General features: G+C 37.4%; 1 protein-coding gene and 1 long non-coding RNA gene across 6 annotated transcripts in view; one reads left to right on the top strand and one right to left on the bottom strand.

Moving 5' to 3' along the window:
- Positions 1 to 6,825, bottom strand: part of LOC113886899 — a 113,927-nt gene extending 107,102 nt beyond the window's left edge. The window contains exon 1 of the long non-coding RNA XR_003509578.1: positions 5,610 to 6,825. This is a non-coding gene — a long non-coding RNA (uncharacterized LOC113886899). The remainder of the gene's footprint in view (positions 1 to 5,609) is intronic.
- Positions 4,787 to 27,843, top strand: part of PLS3 (plastin 3) — a 96,824-nt gene continuing 73,767 nt past the window's right edge. For 2 of the 5 annotated variants that reach the window (XM_027533551.1, XM_027533548.1), the window contains exon 1: positions 4,799 to 4,898. The gene's annotated coding sequence lies outside the window, so the exon portion shown is untranslated. Of the gene's footprint in view, positions 4,899 to 27,843 lie in introns of all 5 variants that reach the window. The other 3 variants (XM_027533552.1, XM_027533550.1, XM_027533553.1) reach the window with 3 other exon arrangements.

Below are 27,843 nucleotides of genomic sequence, written 5' to 3'. Positions count from 1 at the left end.
ATGGGGAGTATAAAAAGAGAAGCCAAGAGGGATCATAGCTACTCCTTTGGGGCAGCCCACTCCCATGTCTTGGAGGTGTAATATCTGCTGTCTGTTTAATAAAAGATCTATCTGCTTGAGCTGTAACTGAGCTGTAACCAGCCTGTTGTTTTGAATCCTTATTATGACAAGACAGGAGCTGAGAAATCCTGCCTGCTTGAGCTGTAATTAGTCCGTTATTCCAAATCTGTTATGACAAGACAAGAATTGAGGGAGATAAATAAACCAACCTGACAACATGGTAAACAATTATCATATAAATCATAAGATGAAAGAAAAATAGATTGGTTCCTGGAAATGAAATGATACATTAAGAAGTAATTAGTTAAAAAATAGATTGGTACATAATCATACATTTAGACACTGAGAAAACAGTCAGATGAATTAAAAAAAAATTATTTAGTATTGAATTGAACACGAATCCTTAGTTCTTACTTACACAATGGTTGTATAGTAAAGCCACATTTTAGTAGACCATAAAAAGGAGGTATATATATATATATATATATATATATATATATATATAAAAGAAGTGGATAAAAAGGAAAAAATATAATTTGCCCTAGGAAAATTTCTGGAAAAAACTCAGACTATGTGCACACAATAAGTTGTTTACTGAGCAGAGCGTTCATCAGAGCTATAGGAAAAAGAGCAAAGAAAGGATGTTCTCGTGGAAACGAGGAAAGAAAGGTAGACTGGATAAAGATAAAACCTATGGGGAAACTTGGATCCTCCTATGATATCAAAGGAATACAGGAAGAAGAAATGATTTTTAAAATTTTGTGATGTTGATTTTAAGTTATTACAAAGACATGTGGGGCTGACAATTGGAGATGGAAGCAAAGGGGAAATATTTAAGCTATTAATTCAAAAGATCTGTGAGAGATTTAGGTATAGAGCCTTTTGTTTTTGTTTTTACAAGAATAGAAACATAAAATATCCATTAGTTCAAAACCACCTACTGAACTCCTGTGTGCTCGGTGCTATGCATGGTGCTGTTAAGGTGAGTTAGAACTCAGAATATTATCAAAAAGATAAGAAACAACAAGTGTTGGAGAGGGTGTGGAAAGAAGGGCACACCCGTGCACTGTTGGTGGGAATGTAAATTGGTACAGCCACTATGGAAAATAATATAGAGATGCCTCAAAACACTAAGAATAGAACTATCATTCAATCCAGCAATTCCACTTCTGGGTATTTATCCAAAGAAAACAAAAACACTAATTTGAAAGATACATGCATTCATATGTTTATTGCAGCATTATTTCCAATAGCCACAATATGGGAAGGAACCCAGTGAAAGTCAAAGTTGTTCAGTCATGTCCAACTCTTTATGACCCCATGGACTGTAGCCTGCCAGGCTCCTCTGTCCATGGAATTCTGCAGGCCAGAGTACTGGAGAGGGAAACCATTCCCTTCTCCAGCGGAATCTTCTCAAACCAGGGATCAAACCCATGTCTCCTACATCTCCTGCACTGCAAGCAGATTCTTTATTGCTGAGCCACCAGGGAAGCCCACAATGGAATATTACTCATCCATGAAAAAGAATGAAATCTTACCATTTGTGGCAACATCGATCAACCTGGAGGATATTATGCTAAGTGAAATAAGACAGGCAAAAACAAATACCATATGATTTCACTTATATGTGAAATCTAAAATAACAGAACAAATAAACAAAACATAAATAGGCTTAGAAATACAGAGAACAAACTAGGAGTTGCCAGAATGGAGGGGCATGGGGGAATGAGTGAAACAGGTGAAGAGGAATAAGAAGTACAAGCTTCCAGCTATAAAATAAATTTCATGGGGATATTATGTACATGTATGGAATATAGTCAATATCGTAAAAACTTTTGATGATAACTGGACTTGTGATCATCTCGTAATGTATAAAAGTATCAAATCAACATGTTGTACCCCTGAAACTAATATAATTTGTTTGTTAATTATAACTCAATTTTTAAAATATGAATAAGATTCAAAAACCTGCCTTTGAGCTTCTGAAAGAGACCCTGAAGATCATCTGTGCAAGATTCTTTTATATGGATAGAAAAAACTATGAACTTTGGGTTACTTTGTGAATGATTCTATATGTCTTAAACTGACAGTTTGAAAGATCAGAATGAAATGCAGTTTTATTAGAGCTTTGAGTCCAAGGCCCCTTTCCTAGAGCAAAACACTAACCTCTGAAAAGAACTTTTAGATTTTGGGTAACACAAAAGTAGCTTAGTTACATCAAAATAGCTATTTTAGGAATTTTCATTAAAATGGAGTTCTACTTGGATTTTATTGTTGAGCTTGTTAAACAGGAATCTCAACCACCATCCAAATAGGGCATGTTTTATCTGTTGGAAACTACGGAGGCAGTGAGATGTAGTGCTACTGTCTGGGCACCCCCATGGCTTTGAAATTATGACCACTGAACTTCTAGTAAAGTGACATTTCTTGACCACAAACTCTTGTTGAATTCTGACATCCTTAGTGTTAGTAAGTAAATTAAAGCTTATGTAAAGCTCCTATGTAAGTTTTTTAACAAAACAAAACAAAACAGGAAAGCCTAAATAGCATATCCTTAGGATTCTTAATATTTTGACTTATTCTAAACTCTAACACTTGAAAAATATACTAAAATAGAATACTAAGGTAATTGAGACAAATATACCTATTCTTGAAAATTTAGCTTGAAGAGTCCCTTCATACAGACATTCTAAGTCTGTAAATTTAAGTTTTAAAGCTGCTGCTGCTGCTAAGTCACTTTAGTAGTGTCCGACTCTGTGTGACCTCATAGATGGCGGCCCACCAGGCTCCCCCATCCCTGGGATTCTCCAGGCAAGAACACTGAAGTGGGTTGCCATTTCCTTCTCCAAAGCAGGAAGGTGAAAAGTGAAAGTGAAGTCGCTCAGCCATGTCGGACTCTTAGTGACCCCATGGACTGCAGCCTACCAGGCTCCTCCATCCATGGGATTTTCCAGGCAAGAGTACTGGAATGGGTCACCATTGCCTTCTCCCAATTTTAAAGCAGGTGGACTGTAAAGCTAGGGAACTCTACTCAGTGCTTGTGGTGACCTAAATGGGAAGGAAACCCAAAAAAGAGGGGATATACATATATGTATAGCTGATTCGCTTGGCTATACAGTAGAAACTAACACAACATTGTAAAGCAACCAAACTCCAAAAAAATTAAATGAGACTGGAAGCTCTTCAGGAGTGATTTACAGACAACATAAAATGTAGAAAACTAAAGTACTGTATCAGTGTATCTAGAAATTTTGTGTAAAGAATTCCAGAAACCATACCAAACCTTGGGCTATTACTGAAAATTAGAAATCTCATTTTGGAGCCTTTTGTAAATGTGTGTAGCGATAGAGTGCACAGTTCACACAATGTGAACATATTGAAACTGGTACTTTTATGCTGACCCTAGCCTGACCCAGTACAAAATCTCTCACACCAGAAATTTAATATTTCTGAAAGCTTGATGATTGCCCTCTCATTTATTTTTCACCTTTCTGTGCCTTTCATATGTTCTTCCAGCTGGTTAATTATTAATTAATATTTAACAAGGCTTTTTCACAATGCCAATTCCTTCTCTGCTAGTATAGCCTTTAGGCAGTATATGAACTCTCCTTCTATGCCCATTTAAGAAGCCAGGACACTCACTATAGGTTAATTTCTCTAAAGAAATCCAGAACAGCAGATGAAGGGAGGTTTCCTCGACAAGACCATTCAATGTTTCAGGCCACTCTGAATTTAGTAGATTTTCCTAGTGCATATAAAATGAAATGGATTTGAACCAACTTAAAATTCTTAAAAAAATTTCCAAGCACACATTGCCTGAACAAAATGGTTGCGACTGAAACGGGAAAGGGCTTAGCCTTTCGCTTCTTGTGCCACAAGCCAGTCTCTTGATTCCAAAGACTGGAATGCAGATAAGCAGGGAAAACCTCAGCGCACGGTAATGAAAGAGGTCAGCTATGACACAGAGGCCAAGAAGAAGAAAAGATACTCTAGGAAGCAGGAGTATGTCTCCAAGTTTTCTCTGGTGAAAGGAGATTGATGAGAATTGACATCTGTTTACAGTCAACCAACTGGAACCACGTAACTTTCACGTCCCTCCCCACCTCCACCCCTCACTCCTTTCCACATGGACAAACAGACCACACAGGTGATTTTGGCCAACAATGTACTTGGCATGAAACCCAAAACATGAGAGCCTCTTCCTGTCCATGTATCTGCTCCAGAGAACTAGTTAGAAAGGGAAGATTGCTGAGGTTTTCCCTCTGCGTTGCTCCGCACCTGAGCTGATTGGAGCCGAAGAGACTACTGATGTATACTAGTAACGTCCCTTCCCACGTCCAGATTCGTTTTATGATTCTAGGTTGAAACTGTACTCTCCAGACTTAAATAGGGTCTTGGTAACGTTCAAACTCTCACTCCCACATTCTCATCTTTTCATGTATTGTACACGGTTTTTGAGAACGTGGTACCCCAGCCAGGCCTTGAGGACTTCTAGTCTCTTCGGAGCTAGGGAAGGGGAGAAAGGGAGCAGAGGACCAATCTCCGCTCCCAGCCGTAGTTACAGTCCCCATCCCTCCAAGGCGCCCATCCCTGTGCCTTTTGTCCCAACACCCCACCCAGATGATGTGACAGGCTCGTGGCCCAATCCCCTTCCTGGTTCCCAGGCCGACTGCTAGCACCACCCGAGCCAATGGCGGCGGCCGAGGGGCGGAGGGCCTGGCAGAAGGGGCGGGAGCGCTGGCTTTAGAACCACAGCCGCAAAGATTCCGAGCGGCAGAAGTTGTCTGAGTGCGTCGGGCGGAGACAGTTGGGCCAGATCCGGTACTCTGCGACTTTCTGTAAGTGCTCTGCAGGTACAGGAGGGCACGAGGGGAGCAGGGTCCCTGAGCGTGGGCAGGAGCGGGTCCAGAAGAGAGCATCTCCAGGAACCTCGGCGGGAACATGCCTGGCACGGGGGGCGGGGGCCTGAGAGGGAGGCTGGAGAGATTTCTGTCCCAGCCTTGGGCGCCAAAGCGACCGTTCGCAGCAGGGATGGGTGGGAATGACCTAGTGTTCCCCATGACTGCTACCCGCCGCAGACACGTTTTCTGACGTTCACTGGGGGAGATGGTGTTTTCTCAATAGTTGCTCTTAACTTGTTGCCAACCTTGGGCTTGAGTCCTTGACGCCAACCCTTGCCCTTCTTCCCTTTACCGGCGGCGGCCCCGAAGTAGAAACCCAGCGCCTAAACTTCCCTCGATCGTCCTTCTCCAGCTACTGCCACCCTCCTTCCCCCGCCTCCGCCGGCTCCGGACTCAGGAAATCCCGGAGCTCGCCGCCTGCTACGCCTCCAGCACCGGCTCGCCCGCCGCCGGTGACCTCGCAGGCTCACCTCGGCCCCCGGCTCCGCGGGGTGCGGTGGCCCAGGGAGAGAACGAGGCTCTGGTCGCCTGCCTTCCGCCTGCTTCCCTGGCCAGTAGCGATCGCTTAGCAATCGCACCGCGTCTCCCTATGAGTAAGCACTTTTTTCCTTTCAGTAGCAGGACATGCCCATGCCATTAGGATAGTACCTTTCCGTTCTTCACTCTCCCGATTCCTCGCCGCCCCGTCTGCTCTTTTCTCAGCTCCTCTGGCTCCGCACCCTCGAGCGCAGACGGTCCCGGCGGCTCGGGAGACAGTCGAAAGGGACGGTGGGAGAGGGGCAACAGCCCCCTTCTCCCACACAGCTGCACTTGCCAGTGTTTACTTTTCCGCACCCGCAGTACTTAGCGCCCTAATGAGCGGCGGGGCTGGGGGGCGGGGAACGCCGACCACCCGCGCCCTGGCTTCTCGCCAGTCCCAAAGTTGCCGCCGCCGCCGCCGCTGCTGCTACTGGCTTTAATGTGCTGGCGGCTCCAACCGCCGGGCTTCTGGGCAGAAGATCCCAGCCTGGGAGGTGGAGTGAACTTAAGGCTTTAAGATACTTCCCGTACGCGACGCTTCTTGCTCCACACCTTATCTTCACGACATCCCGGTTGGTGCTCAAGGTTGAGTTTAGAATTAATTCTCCGTTTAGGATCAGATAGACAGGATGCTGGGGGTACTCGACTTGTTACTGGGGATGAGGGTGGGGACTGGGAAGACAGCTTGGCAGGCCGCACAGTAGGTACCTAGGTGAAATGAAAAACTACTGAGAGATAAGCAGATAGTCCGCTTTATAAGATGTCACAGTGTATTTGGGCGCCTAAACTGGATCCTGAAGATGCAATTTAGAGCGAATTCCAACATACTGGCGGACACATGCCAATTGGCATCACGTGCCCCAAGTCTCTGATGCCCCTGGGGTCATGATCACATGACTTCTTTTGACTTTAAAACTGGAATGTAATGGCTGAAGTCCATTTTCCCAAAAATACGCGACCAAAAAGGGGAGAGGGTGTGAACTAGCCTCTACTCAAGGGAATTCTACTTGGATGTGGATGAGGGGAACAGAAAGGGAATTTGGTGCTCAGATTTTATCCAGAATAAAAACAGAAGCTGTTTTTAAAATAAGGGCTTGAAATATGTTTGTGCTGGGATATATGTCTCCCCTGTGGCTCTTCAATCTAGTTACAGCTTTTCTGAATTTTAAAAATATCTTACTAATTATTTCCTGGGAAAATTGTCCTTTTATTCACCCCCTGTTTCATTCTGAAATGATTGATTTGAAGCCATATCCCATAAGATAGTGTTTTCCCATAAGATAGTGTTTTTAAAAAATTAGGCTTTGTCCATGTACCTAGGTCTGGCCTATATTCCAGTTGAACTGTTCTCTATATTAGGCATCTGCTTGAAAGTGGTGGATAATCTCTTGGCTAAAATTAACCATCAGTTACTGTGGTTTGAAATTGGATCAGAAATAAGGCACAAAAACAGTGGACACTAAATTTGAGAAATGGAGCTGACTGGGTTTGTGCCTCTCAATACTTTAGCAGAATAATGAGATGCCACAGAAACAAGTTCTGTAAGGACCAATACCCACCCAAGTGACCCAAGTTAAGACTACTGTTGGAAAACCGTTACGGTTTTTGTGATTTAGATTATGTATTGCAGAGTACAGAAATGGGCAGCAGAATCTCTGAGGTCAAGAGTTTAAATGCTTTACTTATTTACAAAAATGGATCCAGTTGACACATATTCAGTCTTGAAAACAACTAGGGCAGCTAAAAATGAAACTGGAAACAGTTAAGAGATTTTGACTTTGTATGCTTTAGCCAAAAACCCTTTGTCTACGTACTGCAGCAACCTCTGAATGACTTGAGCACTCCATTTTCATGCTGTGCATGGGTTTCTGAGCCTAAAAACTAGAACAACTTTAAAGCACATAGCTCTGACCGCTAGGCTTAACCTGGCAGCGCAGATTAGCTGGAAGTGGACTCAAGCTGCACCTGAGTTCATTGGGAGTTAAGGACACACTGCTAGATAGACCCCCCTAGTGGAAGTGAGGTGATAATATAATTTTAGATTGAACTAATAAATATTTAACCTTAAAAAAAGAAACAGTACAACTATCCAACTAGGTTAAAGTGGTAGGGAGTTAAGTTCTTTTTAAAATAACATTAACTCATGTCAAAACAGGATCCTCACTAGGCTCTCTGTCCACAGTCTTTTGTCTCGGAGGTGTCCACTTGTTTAAAACTACTGACTTCATTTTTCAGTGGTATGGTCTTATGAACCCAGGCTTTCATCAAAATTAGAGGATTATGAGTCTAATACTTAATTTCTATTGTTAGATCTAGAAGGTGATCAAACTCTTTGTCTAGGGTGGGAGAGCCAAATAAATTATGCTTTGCCTCCATGGGGTCGCAAAAGAGTGGGACACTACTTAGCAACTAAACAACAACTTGATTTTACACAGATAATCAACACTCAGGTTGAAGGAATCCAATCTGATGGCATCATTTAGGGTCAGTTGCTAAAAATGTCTAGGCTTAATACATTTTGGGTAAAAGGATTAATTATGACTAGTGAGTAATATTTGGGTTGAGATTAAGTTTCTTCTACAAATGGTTACAAGTACATTAGACTTAACTGTGACTATTTATACTGGCAGAATGTCAGTATCCAAGGCACTATCAGGAACTACATGGAAATTTTTGTTGTTCTTCAGTCATGTCCGACTCTTTGCGACCCCATGGACTGGCAAGTCAGGCTTCCCTGTCCTTCACTGTCTCCTGGAGTTTGCTCAAATTCATGTCCACTGAGTCGATGTCTCTCCAAGGCAAACAGTGTGACTGTTACTGAAAAGAAGTGGGTAGTAGCTTCACCATGGTGTTTGAGCACTAAGGAGATTCTTTTTGGTGAAACTGACAGAGAAAAGAAAGGAAATCCACTGCAATTTTTCCATATTCTGTTTTAGGCATTTCTGCTTGCCTATCCAAGAAATATACTAACATAATAATATTCTTGGCACATATGACAAATTTGTGAATTTGCTACTGTGTGACTAATGTTATTTCTTTAAAATATAGACCATTTCTGTCATTCCTTATCAGAATTTATCATAATCTAGGTGGAATGTATATGCAAAACTGTTTGTTTTTGCTGTTTAGTACAGATTCCAGAAGTAGCAGATATAAAATTGAAAACAAACATCTAACATCTATCAATACATGACGACTTGGGTATCTGTTTTTGGAATCACTTTGTAATTGCTCATGCTGTTTTGGTGAATAGTAATCCGGGGGGAAAGTTTGATGTGTGAAAATAATAAAACTCAGTTTAGAAGAAAACAGCTAGATCACATTTTGAGTCTATATAATTATTCTAGGGAATGACATACCATATAATGTATGTTCAATGTGTTGGTGGTTTCAAAAGTTTTTCGGATACATTATACTGTTGGAAGATCTTTTAGATACCAGTGGTCATGACTCGCTGTTTTTAGTTATGAGAGAGCTTTGGTTAAAATTATGGTATAGAAATATTAAAAATAGTCTAATCATGAAATGTCATTCTCAGGAAAAGATCTGATAATACTTGGGCCAACTGGTAGTTATGGAGGTGACAGTTTCCAAAATTTTAATATGTTTAATAACATTGAATTTGCCATATTCTTAGCACTTGAAAGACAAATATTGCTGAGTATAAACTGTTTTAGGGATGAAAAAGTATTGCTGTTAAATGAAAATTGCAACGGTAAGGGGGAAGTATGTTGGACTTCCTTCAAAAGAACTAGATTCTAGACATGGTTCTGCCACTGACTCGTAATTTGACTTTGAGAAAGTCACTAAAGATTATTACATTATTATATAACATTGAGTACATATGTGTGCCAGACACCACACATTTTCTCATTTATAAACTGAGGGCATGGCTCAAGGACTTTGTGTCTTTTATATAGAAATAGTATCGCTTATTTCAATTTTATTTATCAGTTGATTTGTTTGCCAATTTTAATGCAACTATATTGCATGCTAAGTTGCTTCAGTCATGTCCAACTCTTTGCTACCCTATGGACTATAGGGTGCCAGGTTCCTCTGTCCATGATATTGTCCAGGCAGGAATACTGGAGTGGTTGCCATGTTCTCCTCCAGGGGATCTTCCCAACCCAGGGATTGAACCCTAGTTTCTTATGTCTCCTGAATTGGCAGGCGGGTTCTTTACCACTAGCACCACCTGAGAAGCAACTGTATTTAAGCTAAATACCTTGTTGGAGAATTGGTGACTATATAGGAAGATGATCACTGGTGGCTTATGCAGTGACTAATGTTATTTCTTTAAAATATAGACCATTTCTGTCATTCCTTATCAGAGATTTTTGGCACATTAAACTTTCTGATTTTATATTGTAAGAAAGCTTAATTTTTCTTAGCAGTCTAGAAATTGGTTTGATGATAAGGTGGTAGTGTTGTTTACTGGAAAAAACTCCAGGGTCTTTTAATCCTCTACAGTTCGCACAGATAGGCCATCTTAAGTAAATTATGGAAGTTCTCTGTGTTCATATCTGGATTTTACTTTATTTGTAAACCATCTGTTTCCGATCTACGTATTTCACAGGGATGCTGAAAGGATAAATGAGCTATGTAAACCTTGGCTCTTCAGCAGACAGGTGCTATATAAATTCAAAGCACTGTAGTAGTATATCATAGAAGCACCAAAGTTTTAACAAGAGTTTACAGAAATAGAATTCTCATCACTTAAGTCTTGCTACATTTTTACTTGTCTGTAATAGTCTCCAACCATCCACTTTTACAAGCTAAGGAGAAATAAAGCCAGACATAATAAAATGAAAAATAAGAGAAATGGTTGATAACAAGAGCATTAAGCCCTATACATGTAATACTTTGTTATATTCTTTTCCCTCAAATATTGTGCCAAGTAGCCGTTAAAGCCATTAATGTGGTGTGGGTTTTTTTTCTTACTTTTCCCAAGCAACTATAGAGCAGAATTTTGGCATTCATTGCTAAAGCTTACAAAGCACTTTGGCTTATCATACTTCATGTTTTTTGATTGCCTGTTATAGGAGGTTTTGTGTAAAACTGCGCATGAAAAATCAAATGTTTCTCTGTGTAATTGCACTCTAAATTGCATATGTTAAGTATGGAAAAGTACATAATGAAGGAGATAATCTGTATGTTTAAGTGTCATGCCATCATTAACACAGAAAAGGTGAGAAGTGAATGTAGATTTTCTTTTGAAAAACAAACCTTGGGCTAGATAACTTCTGAGGGGTTGTTTTAAACCCCCACCCTCAAAATTGTTAACTTGGAATTAATTTTCAATGTCTGTTGTCATCTTGCCAGTTACATAATGGTTCTTTAACTCTGTCATTCTTTGCATTATCATATGTTTTTATTTTATTAAAATTATGTTTGATATCATTTGTTAAAATATCATTTGTGAAGTAACAGTATCTAATGAAATTGAAATAAGCAGAAAGCCTTAAGTTAAAGGACTTTTGAAATTAACTGGTATCGTGTGGCTAGTTCTGAAGAGAAGGTTCTTTTTGCTAAAAGAAATAATTTTCTTTTGTAAAATCTGATCTCATTTCTACCATCTCTGGTTTTAAAAATAGCAAATCATTTTTTGTAATCTTGTAACCCAGTTATTGAAAATAAAATTTTGATTCTCTTAAGCTGTTTTTAGTTTATATGTATATATATATATTTATATAAAATATAAATACTTTCTATAAAATAGAATTTGTGAGGACAGTATAATAGCTTTGAATATTCATATTATTACATTCTACATTATATGCTCTAATTACATAGTGTTGTGCTCATATTGACATTCTGCTATTGACACTGAATTACAATATTAATACATTGTCCTTTATAGATGAATGTAATTTTTAAGCTTTTTTTCTGTATTTATTTACTTGCTTATATGTCCTTGTTTTTGCCATTTCTTAATGTCTTTTTGACATTTTGGAGCTTGTATTTCAGTGAGGGAGAATTTCCATTTAAGACTGCTTTCTTGGAGGTAAAAATGACAAGAGATGATTCCTTCAGTATATCCTATTGCTATAATAGTCAATAGGTATATTTAGTTAATCTGCTGGAAAAGTGTCTTAAGTAGTGTGTACTTCAGATGTTTTTAATCACTTTATGTTGGATTAAAAAATACAAGGGCACTGTAAAAATATTAGAAGAAAGCAAAAATTTTTATAAAGAATAAAAGAAAAGATTACTTGTAATCATACCACCTGTTCATATTTTTTAATCTGTTTCCTGTATAGAAAGTTAAATATTTTAAACATTGGGATCATGTTGTATATACAGTTTGTATCTCTTTTTTTCACTTATTATACTGTGAAAATGTTTTCATGTAATAAGATATTTTTGAAAATATTTAAAATTACTGCATGAGATTTCATAATTTATTTCACTAATTCTAGGTTGTTGGAAAATTTTTTTCTTTCCATATATTATAGATAATACTTCAGTGAACATCATGGGGCAAAAAGCATTTTGTGACTCTGAGAATTTCTTTGGGATAAGTATTTAGAAGAAAAATTGCAAAGATTTTTGTTTTTAAAGATGAATTCCTTTGACAATCTTTGAAGTTTAAACACTGGCTTACCCAAAAAGAGCCTTGATTTTAAAGAACAGCACTCAGGAAAACAAAAAGCCATTCTTTATATAGTGTTTTGTATGTGACTAAACTGGAGCTGGTTTAGGTAAAGTATATGTCTTAGGAATATTGTGGTTTCCTCTGATCTAGTTAGCAGGTGCAAAGCAGGATGAAGTAGAATCCTGTGGGGTGCACAATCCTAGGAAGTTCTATTTTTTGAAATGGAACTGTTAATGGGGGAAGGGAGACAGGTTTGTACTTAATTAGCCTTTAGATTTCAGATTGCTGTAAAACTCTGTTCAAGTATGGAAACCCTATTTGTGACCAGAAACTTTCAGTATCCTAAAGAAACTTTTAATCCTGAAGTTGGTTAAATGGCTGTGTTTGGGGGTTCTTTTTTGTTTTATTAATTTATTCTTACTGAAGTATAGTTGATTTGCAATGTTGTTAGTTTCTGGTGTATAGCAAAGTGATACAATTTTATACATATGTATTCTTTTTCAGTTTCTTTTCCATTATAGGTTATTACAAGATAGTGAGTGTAGTTCCCTGTGCTATATAGTAGGTCTTTGTTTTATATTTTATATATAGCAGTATGTATATGTTAATCTCAAACTTATTCCCCCTTCCCCTTTAGTAAGCATAAACTACCATATGATCCAGCAATCCCACTCCTGGGCATATATCTGGAAAAGATGAAAACTCTAATTTGGAAATATACACATACTCTGATGTTCATAGTAGCACTGTTTACAATAGCTAAGACATGGAAACAACCTAGATGTCCATTGACAGATGAATGAATATGTGCTGTGTGTGTGTGTGTATATATGTGATGGAATATTACTCAACCATAAAAGGAATGAAATAATGCCATTTGCCACAACATGGATGGACCTAGAGACGATCATACTAAGTGAAGTAGTCAGACAGAGAGAGACAAATATAAAATTATATGATATCACTTATACGTGGAATCTAAAATATGATATGAATGAGCTTATTTACAAAACAGAAATAGACTCACAAACAAATTGCTCTGTTTGTCGATAGGCTTTTTTATCTCAGGCTGTGCAGTTGCAGCTCAGTGATACATCAGTTGGGTTCCAGACTACCACCATAATATGAATCACACCAATTTTTTGACTTCCTAGTACATATAAAAGTTATGTATACAATACTGTAGTCTATTAAGTGTGCAATAGCATTACGTCTTTAAAAAGTACATAATTAAAAATATTTTATTGTTTAAAAAATGCCAGTTAATCATCTGAGGCTTCAGTGTATCCTAGTAACATTGAACATCACTGATCACCAATCACTATAACAAATATAATGATAATGACAAATTGTGTAATATGGTGAGAATTCCCAAAATGTGACACAAAATGAGAAAATGCTGTTGGGAAAAAGATGTCAGTAGATTCCTCACTTGATGCAGGCTTGCCACAAACCTTCAATTTGTAAAAAATGAAATATCTGGAAAGTGCAATAAAATGAGGTGCGCCTGTACTTTGACACTGTTCAATAAACTCAGTTATATATTTCATTCAAGTTGCTTAAATAGCTAAACTGAGATCAAATAGTGGTAAAATTTCTGATGCCATCAGTTAATTTGTGCCTAGATTCCATGTATAGTGAATCCCCCAATTACAACACTTAACAAATATTTTGTATATTTAAATGACTCATTGTACACTGCATCTCTCTCTCTAAACTTATCTCATGCTGCTTCATAGACCCTTCCTGGATGTTTGTTTCCTTCCCCCAGTTCATCGGTGGCACTAAGGACCATGTTGTTCTGGGCATTCTCTGATGACCCAGAAGTGATGTGGAAAATGTTTGACCAGACAACTCGTTCTCACCACTTCCTTTTTTTGTTCTCAGAGGTATTATGTACATGTTATATTTTGTAGTCGGACTGGAGTTTAGTATAAAATGTGGGTTCCCATGGTTTTGCTGTTTTATATCTCTGTGACATTGGGGAAGTTCTGTAACTCCTCCAAACCTCAATTTTACTATCTATAAAATGGGGATGATATGACTTGTTTTAATGTTGTCCTTAAAATTAAAGAACATTTATAAAGAAACTAGTGGGGACTTCCCTGACAGTCCAATGGTTAGGAATCCACGCTTTCACTGCTGAGAGCAGGGGTTGGATTCCTGGTCAGGGAATTAAGATCCCACAGGCCATGTGGCACGCCAATTTTTAGGTCAATTAATGTTGCCTTAGGTGATCTTTATCGGGTGTCTGTAGCTAACTCTTCATTTTCCTCTGATTTACTCTTTTTTTCTCTTAAGTATCACCACTGAAGATAAATAAGATAGGTGTTTTTTTGTTTGTTTTATTTAATGGTATTGTGAAAATATGACTTCCTAATGCTTTGCATTACACATGTGGAGGATTTTAACAATGTTCCAGGTTGAAGAAGCTCCTTGACTTAGCTAGAAACCCTTTTACCATTTGCCTTTTTATGAGGATATGCCATCCAGCAGTCTAAATTCACCCTCAAACGAAAATTGGAAATGATACTCTTTTAATATATTACGGACACCACTATAAACTCATTGCTACTAACAAATTTAGCTTAGATCAGGATGGAAGGTAATAGATAATGTTGATGCCTATTTTGGAGGGTAGGGAAAAGAAGCTTCAAGTTCTTAAGTATTTGTTTCTACAATATAGAAATAGTATAAACATGAATTTTAAAAGTTTACCTTTGAAAAATAGGGGAAAAGAGAAATTAAATCAGTCAAAACTTAAAATGCTGGGGAAGGCAGAGAGTTATAAATTAAATCAGAATCTTAGTCATGGGTGAATCCAAAACATATTCATTTTAAATTTACGATGCCTATTATTTCCTCTAGTGGAAGTTTTCAAAAGCAAAAACCAGGAAATGATGAAGGACATTGACACATTCAACAAATATTTTGAGCAGTTTGTGGGTCTCCAGTTTAAAGCTACAGTTGAATAGCTTTTGTAAGTGGTTATGAATAATTAAAAATTTATATTTTGTCTTACAATAATTAGAAAACAATATAGCCAAATTAACATTAAGTATAGGTAGCCAAAAAGTAATACTGATGGAATAACATGTGTAAAGATATAAGCCAACCCATATATTTGGTATCTTTTCCTAAATCAAAGTTTTCCAGCATTAGTCGCCCCCCTCCAGAAATGAAAACAAACTAGAATATATTTATAGGAGCAAGCAGATCATGGCAAACTTCCCTTACCAGAGAGGGTTTGTGTAAAGATGAAGGGAATGTTGCTATGTCAAGTACTTAGAAATGTGTAAGGATTATATAAAAGCAGGCCTATAAGGCATTTATAAAGAGATGTAAAACTCAGGGAAACTTTAAAATATGCCCAGAGTTATCATGTATATATTGCTGATAGTACAAACTACAGATGGAGTAAGAGTTAGCCAAATATAGTAAAATGGACAATGCCTTAATTAGTCTATTTGTGGAATTCTTTCATCATTCAACTAAAATAAGTTTAATGAAAGCTGCTAGGTGCTAGGGCTACAAAGATGGTAAAATACTCCTGCAGTCTAGAAGAAAAGACATAATACTGGATTTCATAAAACCTAAAAATATTTTTACATGTAGAAAAGGAACTTAAATATGGCCTTTTTTCTCAACATAAAATAATTTCTAAATTTAAACCTTGTGTGAACAAAGACATTCATGTATAACCCAATATAATCAAATCTAAACTAAGAACAAATCAAGTTTAAACATTGTTATTCCCTGCAATAATTATTGCATCCTAGAAAAAGTGCCCACCATGAGTTAATTTTACTTAAATAGAACATTGCTCAGCCTATAAATGAAGGTCAGCAGACATCAGTGTCTTGGAATAAAATAGCCCTTTGGCAAGAAAGTGAGCCACTCCCCATTTAGTTTTTACAAAAATAAAATTCTTTCCAGCTTTACTAAATTGTAGATGTTGTGCACAGCGTGTACTTCTGCAGTAGTCGGTTCTGCAGCTGTGGAAATATCCATGTATGCAGAAGCCCTAAAAACATTGATTCACTATTACTTGCACATGCAGCTCTCATACTTTCTATAGTATAGCATTCTGTTAAGTTTTATCTGATTCAAGGATAATAGCAAGTGACTACAAGTATAATGGGGCTTCCTTGGTGGCCTAGCCAATAAAGAATCCACCTGCAATGCAGGAGACCTGGATTTGATCCTGGGTCGGGAAGAGGTATAGCAGATGCTTACTCCTTGGAAGGAAAGTTATGATCAACCTAGATAGCATATTCAAAAGCAGAGACATTACTTTGCCAACAAAGGTTCGTCTAGTCAAGGCTATGGTTTTTTCTGTGGTCATGTATGGATGTGAAAGTTGGACTGTGAAGAAGGCTGAGTGCCGAAGAATTGATGCTTTTGAACTGCGGTGTTGGAGAAGACTCTTGAGAGTCCCTTGGACTGCAAGGAGATCCAACCAGTCCATTCTAAAGGCGATCAGCCCTGGGTGTTCTTTGGAAGGAATGATGCTAAAGCTGAAACTCCAGTACTTTGGCCACCTCATGCAAAGAGTTGACTCATTGGAAAAGACTCTGATGCTGGAAGAGATTGGGGGCAGGAGGAAAAGGGGACGACAGAGGATGAGATGGCTGGATGGCATCACTGACTCGATGGTCGTGAGTTTGAGTGAACTCCGGGGGTTGGTGATGGACAGGGAGGCCTGGCGTGCTGCAATTCATGGGTTCGCAGAGTCAGACACGACTGAGCGACTGAACTGAACTGAATGGGCTACAGCGCATGGGGTCAGAAAAAGTCAATGCAACTGAGCATATGTGCACAGGTATAAAAGTGTTAGTGACTCAGTCATGTCTGACTTTTTGCGACCCCGTGGACTGTAGCCTGCCAAGCCCCTCTGTCCATGGAATTCTTCAGGTAAGAATACTGGAATGGGTAGCGATTTCCTTCTCCAGGGGATCTTCCCGGCCCAGGGATTGAACCTGGGTCTCCTGCATTTGCAGGCAGATTCTTTACCATCTGAGCCACCATGGAAGCCCAGTACACAGGTATAACTGACACCTTAATTTTCTGCCTTGAACTTCTTGATTGTCTCAGACTTTGAAATGACCCAGGATTCCAAATGTGGTCATCATTCTGTTTGATGGGAGAGGATCAAATGGATGCACCATATTTGGATGTACTATGTCCTCTGTATATGGCTTGCTTGAAAGATAGCACTAAATTCCTGCCATATACCATGGAAAACACTGTTCTTCTAGGGAGAAAGGAAAATAAACCCATTCTCCTGATTCTTTCACAGTACACCTGGCACATAGCAGGTCTCCATAAATACATTTGAAAGAGGTCTTTGTTAATAAAGATTAAAGTGTGAAAACCTAATCAGCAAATTGGTAGCTTATGAATCACAATTGAATAAAATACATCATGATGTGAACCTATCAGAAGACTAAGCAAAGGGCTTCTTTGGTTTTCTTCCTCTCACTTGTTTTAAATGGTCAGGAATGAATGTTACAGATAGCACTTTCATTATGAGAACTGCTTAACTTTAGGATCAAAAAGAAAACTGTGACATATTAATATTTTTCATTTTTAAAGCAGTTTTATTGAGATAAAATTCACATTCTCTACCACTCATGTAAATTGTATAGTTCAGTGGATTTTAGTATATACACAGATGTGTATGACCGTCACCAATTTTTGAACTTTCTCATCACTGCAGAAAGAAACCCCATACTTTTAAGCTATCCCTCCCCCCAGCCATCTGTCTCTCCAACCCCAAGCAGTCACTAATCTACTTTCTGTCTCTACAGGTTTCCCAGTTCTGGACTTTCATATATAAATGGAACATGTAGTCTTTTTTTGACTGACTTCTTTCCTAGAATATTGTTTTCAAGGTTCATTGAAGTTGTAGCATATATCAACACTTCATTCCTTTTTATGACTGAATAATAGTCCATTGTATGGATATATGACATCTTGTTTATCTAACCATCCATTGATAGACATTTGGGTTTTTTCCACTGTTTGGCTGTTACGAATAATGGGACATGTTAATATTAAATGTCTAACTACAGGTCAGCTAATGGATTAGAAGTGGTACTGACAAGATAATATTTCATGTATCACTACTCTGCAGTTAATGCACATCCTTGCTTTCACTCTGAGCAGTACTGATTTCTACATCTAAGTGAAGCTATTTTTTCCTGTTTCCTGAAGCTTAGTAGCTTATTATCAACTTGTTCCCAATACTAATTTTTCCTTAATATTTTTACTTGAATAATGGAAAATCTGTAAAAGTTGTATAATCACATTTTTTAAATTTTTTTGAATAATAGATTTATCCAGCATGCCTTGTTTAAACACATTTATCAAACACCTAGTATAAGGATCAAAAGTAAGCAGTATTAAGTCTTGCAGAAGTAAATGAAAAATGCTTTGAAACACAGTGGTTTTCAGTCAACCTAAGGCATTATTGAGCATATATAATATATTTATTTTTTAATATTATTCTTTAAATATGAAATATAAACACAGGACAAAATTCAAATGCTATAAAGGGACATAAAGAAAATAAATGTGCCTCTGACTCTGATCCCCATTTCCCTTCACAGGAGGTGACCATTAGTACTAGTCCCTTGTGTATCTACCCAGAAATAATATTGAATACATTTGGCACTTGACATTTTCAGAAGAGCTTGGTGTTTTACATTTAGAAAGTGCAGCATTACATTTGAGGGAGCCTTTACCTTTTGACTCTTTAGGGATGAACATGAGAATGAGGGATTATCATCCAAGGATGATGAAAAAGAATCACCTTCAGTTACAGAGTTTTTCTTGTAAGAACCCTTCTGGTCAAAATAGCTAATGATGCCTAGAACCAATCTCGGCAATTATCTTCTGTATTCAACCCACAGAGAATTTCCTGGGCCTAGTTTCCTTCCTCTTCTGGGCAGCTAGCACCTTGCAAACCCACTAGGAAAGGATAGGCCTCCCTGAGAGAGAAGAGCTGTAGTTCAGTCAAGAAAAGATATGATTTCCAGGAGACCCATTTAGAACTTCCTGTTGAACTTCCTATTTAATTGCTTGGGGCTTCCCAGGTGGCACTAGTGGTAAAGAACCTGCCTGCCAATGCAGGAGATGAGAGAGATGTGGGTTTGCTCCCTGGGTCGGGAAGATCCCCTGGAGAAGGAAATGGCAACCCATTCCAGTATTCTTGCCTGAATAATCCCATGGACAGAGGAGCCTGGCAGGCTACAGTCCATAGACTCACAAAGAGTCAGACACGACTGAAGGGACTTAGCATGCACATATGCATTTCATTACTTAATTCATTTGTTTTGTGTTTAGCTGCTCAGTTGTGTCCCATTCTTTGCGATCCTGTGGACTGCAGCCCACCAGGCTCCTCCATCCATGGGGGTTCTTCAGGCAAGAATACTGGAGTGGGTTGACATTTCCTACTCCATTACTTAATTCATTTAACAGGGCTTTATTAATGATCAACAATGTGCTAGGCACTGTTATCACTAAGATAAATAAAATAATGTGCCGTTATTTGAAGAGCTCAGAGTCTAATCCAGCCACTGATTTTTGCAAATGAGGCAACAGAGAAATTGATTTTAACTTGCCACATCATGAAGTGGTAGAGCGGTGGTGGGGGACAGAGTCTCCTGATACCTAATCTGTCACGCTTCTCACCATAAATTTAAACATCACATCCAGAATCCAACTTTGTTTACTAGGAATGCTTCTTCCTCTTCCTCCGTGAATCAATTTATACTAACTGGAGTTTTCTTTCAGATGTTAACAAAATGGGGAATGCCGTGTCATTAAAAGTTGACATAATTCTCCAAAACTCACTTCACCTATGACTTAAGCAGCATTATTTAACTTGACCAACTCTTCCATAGCTTATGGGAATTCATTGGTTATAGCTTTAAAGTAGTAAATTATTTTCTAGGTTATATTTTCAACCAAGGCATTCTTATACTTACAAAACTGCAGTCCTAATCACTGATGTTAAAGAGTTTCCTACATAGCATTGCATCCAGAGAATTTTGAAAACTCTAATACCAATATATTGGATATACATTGAAGGATTTATCATTCATATTTCTTCCAAAATAGTTGTAGTTATGTCTATAGTGTCTTGGAAAACTTTGTGGAAATAATGTTTAAAATAAGATATGAAATTTTTCAAGTAAACTTTCTTATTTTATCCCCATCAATTTAATGACACTATAGTCTGTGTTTAATTCTGTTTTTTTTAGCTGAACTTTTTACTTAGCAGAAATTGTAGACATGTACTTGTAAGAAATAACAGAGAGATCTGTACCGTTTACCCAGTTTCCCCGAATAATAACCTTTTGCAGGACCTTGGTACAGTACTAAAGCCAATGTTGACATTGAAATAGACAAGATGCAAAACAGTTCTTTCACTGCTAGAAGCCCTTTTGTTACTCTTTTGTAATAGCACACACTTCTTCCTTCCCCTGCACCTGCCCCATTTCTTTATACCTCTGGAAACCGCTAATCTGTACCCCATTTTTATAATTTTGTCATTTCAAAAATATATAAAGAGAATCAGAATTATATGCAATTTTTTGGCTTTTTTCATTCAGCATAATTGTCTGGAGTTCATTCAAGTAGTGTTTAATGATTCTTTCTTTTTATTGCTGAGTAGTATTCCATGGTGTAAATGTACCATAGTTTATTTAATCAATCACACATTGAACAACATTTGAGCCATTTCTAGTTTGGACTGCTACAAATATCAATATTTGTGTACAGGTTTTTCTGTGACTGCAAATTTTCATTTCTCTGAGATTAATGCCCAAAGAATACAAATCTCTGGGTCATATAAGAGTACATATTTAAATTTATAAGTCCTAAAATGTTTCTCCATAGTAAATGTACCATTTAATCTCTTACCATCAATATATGAATGGTCCAGTTTTTCTACATCCTTGATATAATTTGGTTTTGTCACTTTTTTATTTAGTGTAGAGATAACTCAATTTTGTTTTATTTTCCATTTCCCTGTGGTTAATGATGCTGAGCATCTTTTTATGTGTTCATTTCTCATCTGTTTATCCTCCTTGGTGAAGTATCTTTTCATATCTTTTGCCTATTTTCTAATTGGGTTGTTTTTTTAATACTGAGTTTTGAGAGGTCATGAAATTAAAAGACGCTTACTCCTTGGAAGGAAAGTTATGACCAACCTAGATAGCATATTCAAAAGCAGAGACATTACTTTGCCAACAAAGGTCCGTCTAGTCAAGGCTATGGTTTTTCCTGTGGTCATGAATGGATGTGAGAGTTGGACTGTGAAGAAAGCTGAGCGCTGAAGAATTGGTGCTTTTGAACTGTGGTGTTGGAGAAGACTCTTGAGAGTCCCGTGGACTGCAAGGAGATCCAACCAGTCCATTCTGAAGGAGATCAGCCCTGGGATTTCTTTGGAAGGAATGATGCTAAAGCTGAAACTCTAGTACTTTTGGCCACCTCATGCAAAGAGTTGACTCACTGGAAAAGAATCTGATGCTGGGAGGGATTGAGGGCAGGAGGAAAAGGGGATGACAGAGGATGAGATGGCTGGATGGCATCACCGACTCGATGGACGTGAGTTTGGGTGAACTCCAGGAGTTGGTGATGGACAGGGAGGCCTGGCGTGCTGCAATTCATGGGTTCGCAAAGAGTCATACATGACTGAGCAACTGAACTGAACTATATATTCTAGATAACAATCCTTCATCAGATAAGTGGTGTACAACTCTTTTCTCCTAGTCTGTAGCTAGTCTTTCTGTTCTCTGAACAAGGTCTTTCACAGAACAAAAGTCTTTATTTTGACAAGGCCAAATTGATCTATGTTTCCTTTTGTAGATTGTCTTTTTGGAGTCACATCTAAGGTCCCTTCACCAAACATGCTTCCTGGTGAATTTTTCAATTTTTTTCTAAAGTTTTATGGTGTTATGTCTCACATTTAAATCTATGGCCCATTTTGAGTTCATTTTTTGTGTAAATCTTTTTATAAAATTATAAAAAATGAGGTCTAGGTCAAAGTTCTTATTTTTTTCTCTCTTATGGGTGTCCAGTTCCTGTAGCACCATTCCTCCACTGATGTGCTTTTGTACCCTTGTCAAAAATCAGTTGAGCATATTTGTGTAGGCCTATTTCTGAGTCCTCTGATCTGTTGCATTGATCTGCACATGTTGCTCTGTAACCACATTATCCTGACTGCTGTAGCTGTAAGAAATGTCTTAACACCAGGCAGAGAGAGTCCACCCACTTAAATTTTTAAATATCTTTTACCTGTTCTAAGACCTCTTCCTTTCCACAAAACATTTTTAGAATAAGTTGGACTATGACCACAAAAAAACTGTGCTGTCGATAGAAATTTCATTAATAATGAATAAATTAGAATTTTGAGATTGCATATGTAATGTTAATTTAGTTAAAAACGGTAATGGCATTCTTAAAGAAGACAATTTAATTTCTTTTGTAGTCTCATTCTAGGTCTTATTTTCTAAAGTGGTGGCCATGTTTATGATTTTTAAATCACTGAATACATATTAATTGGTCATTTCTCTTTAGATATAACTTGGACATCTTTTTTTCATTGCCAAAATTGAAACTTCTTTACCATAGGAATAACACATTCTTGATTTTGGTGTATAACTTTCAAGTTCTAAATCATTGTTATGTTTTTGAATTTTAAAATTATTTGAAGAGTTCTTTGTAGAATTTTAAAAGACCCTCCCCCATTAGATTTCTCTTTACAAGACTCCTAAACTTACTGCCTTAAGGAAAGTATGGTTTACCTCTTCTGTAGTTTTAAACAAATGCATTTCCCCAAAGAGCAAAATAGAATATGCCCCAAATCTTTGGGGTTTAGGTTATTGGACCTCAGGATGTGTTTGTTAGTCATAAATAGCAAAGCAAAAGTTTTTAAATGAGAACTTTTGTGCATTCTCATGCTTTGATCTTTGATTCTGAAAACTAAAATCCTAAAAATTACAAAAAGAATCTGGTAAACCTCTTAATTTTAAAAAAAGCACTTGAAAACTTACTATTAGGGATTTAAAAAAAGAGAAGAGGATTGTTAAACTGATGAGAGGAAGAGAAAATGTCACCTTGTTGCTTTTGGGTGTGGGAAAAGGGAATGAGATCATGCTTTCATTTGTGTCTTGCTTTCTCAAGATAAGCTTTTCCACCCTTCTTTCTGCTTCATGGTTCAGGGTGGAAGCACCAAAAAAAAAAAAAAAAAAGAAACCTGGCTCTCTTTCCCATCCTGTTTATATTCTAAATTGGCTTTTATTGTTTTAATAAATATATCACTGGCAGCCTATAAACATGGTATTAAGTGGTTACACTCAGAAAGCAGGAATTTGAAAATCACCGTCCAGTTATACTACCTTAAACACAATTAACACAATTACTTCTCAATAAGGAAAACTTACCTGTATTATAGAAATGTAGCTCATAGTTTTAATATAGTTATTACAGTGAAATTTACTACTACTATTGTCTTCAGAGTTCTGAAAGAATAAAAATGTGAGCCAAGAGTAGTAAGCCAAGACATCATTTAAAAATAAAGGTATTAAGCAGTTCCTGTAAATATAAAAGAACTAATAGAAAAGAGAAATACTTGAAAGTGAAATTCAGCCAATTGAAAAATAGGGCAATATTAAGATTTTAAGAATTGAGAAGTCTTGGAAAAAGGATGTGTAATGATCATTCAAACTATTTAAGTACAGAATTAATACTGAAAAAAATTAATACCACTAATATCAGTGATTTTTTTCTTCCCCACCTATTCCTTTGTTTAGGTAATAGTCACACTATAGCAAAAAGTATTCTGTGATGGAAAGAAAGTGTAATTTAAGGAAGAATGCAGTATAATGGTACTACTCACCATAAACAGATACTCCAACTTCTTTCTTCCTATATAGCTTATCAGCCTTTTTAAAATTTTGTCTAATGAGAGACTCTTTAATGCTCATTCTCTAAAGCCAAGAACTCTCAGAGCCAGTGAGCCTACTATAGTCTACCCCATCAAAAGAACCCTGCTAATGGCTTTAGCCAATTTCTGAGGTAACAGTACCTGGGAGAGGGATTAACTAGAAGTAAGAAGTTACTTTGGACGACTTTTTCCTAACAATGAGTTTTAACAGGCAAGGGCCACAAAAGCCATTTGATTTATGGGAGAATTAATTAGAATGAGACTTTTTAGCTGGACCAGGGTTACCAGACTGCCAAATAAAATACTGAGCAAGCAAGACTGGTCAGTTACAATTCAGTCTCTAGAAATCTGAGCCAGCAGTAGTGTTATGTTTATGGATTCAGCTTCATCCATGAAATACGACTCGGGTATCTCAGCAAAAATAAAAGTTACGGGGTATCTCCCAGACATTTGAATAGCAAGGGCATTATAACACTGTGTAAGACTGGTTATTTTTGCAGCTAATCTTAAGGATAAATCTACATTGTATTCAGGATGCTGTGTTGGGCCAAACTTAACAATGACCATTATGTGTAGAAAATAGCAACCATTGTTGTTGCCCTAAGCTTTCTCTGGAGATTAAAAAACATTTTTAATTAACCTAATAAAACCCTATGGAACAACAGACTGGTTCCAAATAGGAAAAGGAGTACGTCAAGGCTGTATATTGTCACCCTGCTTATTTAACTTATATGCAGAGTACATCATGAGAAACGCTGGGCTGGAAGAAGCACAAGCTGGAATCAAGATTGTCAGGAGAAATATCAATAACCACCCTTATGGCACCACCCTTATGGCAGAAAGTGAAGAGGAACTAAAAAGCCTCTTGATGAAAGTGAAAGAGGAGAGTGAAAAATATAGCTTAAAGCTAAACATTCTGAAAACTAAGATCATGGCATCTGGTCCCATCACTTCATGGGAAATAAATGGGAAACAGTGGAAACAGTGTCAGACTTTATTTTGGGGGGGCTCCAAAATCACTGCAGATGGTGACTGCAGCCATGAAATTAAAAGACGTTTACTCCTTGGAAGGAAAGCTGTGACCAACCTAGATAGCATATTCAAAAGCAGAGACCATTATTTTGCCAACAAAGGTCCATCTAGTCAAGGCTATGGTTTTTCCTGTGGTCATGTATGGATGTGAGAGTTGGACTGTGAAGAAAGCTGAGTGCTGAAGAATTGACGCTTTTGAACTGTGGTGTTGGAGAAGACTTTTGAGAGTCCCTTGGACTGCAAGGAGATCCAACCAGTCCATTCTAAAAGAGATCAGTCCTGGATGTTCTTTGGAAGGAATGATGCTAAAGCTGAAACTCCAGTACTTTGGCCACCTCATGCAAAGAGTTGACTCACTGGAAAAGACTCTGATGCTGGGAAGGATTGGGGGCAGGAGGAGAAGGGGATGACAGATGAGATGGCTGGATGGCATCACTGACTCGATGGACATGAGTTTGGGTGAACTCCGGGAGTTGGTGATGGACAGGGAGGCCTGGCATGCTGCAATTCATGGGGTTGCAGAGTCGGACATGACTGAGTGACTGAACTGAACTGAACTGAATAAAACCTTAATGGCAACATAACCAAAGAAATTAACATAACGAGAGAAGAGTGGATAGAAGCAGAAAACCTAATGCAATTGTTGAGTTATCCTGGCAAAGGAACCCTAAAGTATGTGAAGCCAGTGACTGTTTCCTTGTCTAAAAAGGCAATTCCAATACTATAAACACACACACACGTTTGGAATTTTCAGATAGATCTTTAAGGTGGCTGTTTTATGACAAACTCCCAAAGAAATGGAATTTATCTGTGATGTGTTTGAAAGTGTATATGTATGTGTTTGAAAGAATTAAGGAAAGAATTAGACTGACAGAGTGCCTAGTGGTCGTTGAAGTGACCATTGATTATTTTAAAGACATTTTGTTAGACAACAAGGCAACACTTTTCCTCTGGAAACATGTCTCCACAATATTAGCAGAAGTCAGAAAGTATTCCACATGCAAATATATCTGAATCTCTTCGTGAATATATTTAACACTTTGAAGTGATAGCTACATCTGGTAACAAGTATAAGCCAGCATCTTATAAACTCTGGCTTCACATTACCACTTATCTGAGTTAGTCATTTAAGGGGGTTTTATAAGTCTTCCTAAGAACTGACAAGGTTAATCTTGGGTTAGGGCAGGCAGGCAGGAAATGCTGAAGCAGCTCTTCCCTTTGAAGGTTTTGTATTTGCATGTGAGGTCAAAAAGTAGTTGTTTTAAAGTTAAGAAAGCTAAAGCATTGAGATCATGACAGCTAAGTGAGACTTTTTTTTTTTCCTTTGTGTGGCAACTTTGAAGAAAAACTTGATAAAATTCAGAGTTCTTTATACTTTCCATTCCACTTTTCTCTGAAATGCCTTTATTTTCTAAAGTGGAGAATTAAAAAATCATTTCAGCTGCCAAATATGATAATAGATTCAGTGCCACTAGAAAGATGTAACCTACCATTTCTTTGGCTGTATTAGCTCTCAAGAATCATTCTATTTTGTAGTTTACCCAATAGGAGTAGATGTCTTTTATGTTTATTTATATGATTTGCATTAAAAGTGCTACAGGTTTGTTCTTGATTATGTAAAACCACACAGCCAATGACAGTGAATTTAATTCCTTTAGGATGCAATGTTATTATTACATATTATTTAACATAATTTTTTTTCATTTGAAAGTAAATATTTATTCCTGAATTTTTTTCTTCCATTTTGTTGAGACATAATTAACATACAGCATTGTTTAAGTTGAAGGTATACAGCATAATGATTTGGCTTACATACCTCATGAAATGATGATCACAGTAAGTTGAGTGAACATCCATTATCTCATATAGATAAAAAATATAAAAGAGAAAGAAAAAAATTTTTTCCTTGCGAAGAGGACTCTTATGATTTGCTCTCTTAACAACTTTCGTATATAACACACAGCAGTGTTTATTTCTCATATTGTGCATTACATCCCTAATACTTATTTATTTTAGAGCTGGAAGTTTGTACCTTTTGATTACTTTCATCCAATATTTCCTCCCCCACCTTCCTTAACAGACATATATTGAGTACCTACTGTGTGTCAGGCACTGTTCTCAATACTAGAGATAGATTGGTGAAAAGACAAATCACTGCCCTCATAGAGCTTAATGAATATTAAAGATGAAATAGAGAATTTTTAAATCTTTTAATCTGTCACTCCGATTTTAAAGACATACATTGAATGAGTTTTGAGAACTCTTGCACATTTTGCCTGAAGTTTAAACAGGGATAATTTGACCATTTGTTTGGAATATATGGCAGCAAACTGGAAGATGATAATTAAAGCAAATTATTTTTTTGATTCTTGCTTTTATTTTTCATTTATCAGTGTTACAGTTAGACCCCTTGAGTAACTTAGGAATGTTACTGATTTAACTTGTGGATTTCTTCCTTAGGATGGTCTTAATTTATACAAGGGGATGTGAATAGACATAGTAATCTTGAAAATTAAAATATGGCATTTATAAACACCATCTTCACTCATTGGAAGAATTATAGAATACTTAATATATTTAATGTTCACCATGGAAAGTGGATGTATTACTCAGTTATTTTTGCCTATGTGAGTAGTACAAGAGCTGACTCAAAGGAGATGACATGATGGTTCCTGTCCTGAAGTGAAATAAGATGATGGGGTTGTGGTGGAAAAATGATGTGGTCATGCCCATATTTGCTCATATCTCTTGTTCATTTCCTTTTATAGAGGAAAACCAAA

The sequence above is a fragment of the Bos indicus x Bos taurus genome, chromosome X (genome assembly GCF_003369695.1).
Source record: "Bos indicus x Bos taurus breed Angus x Brahman F1 hybrid chromosome X, Bos_hybrid_MaternalHap_v2.0, whole genome shotgun sequence".
NCBI lineage: Eukaryota > Metazoa > Chordata > Mammalia > Artiodactyla > Bovidae > Bos > Bos indicus x Bos taurus.
This window is presented reverse-complemented; position numbering and strand designations above follow the sequence as displayed.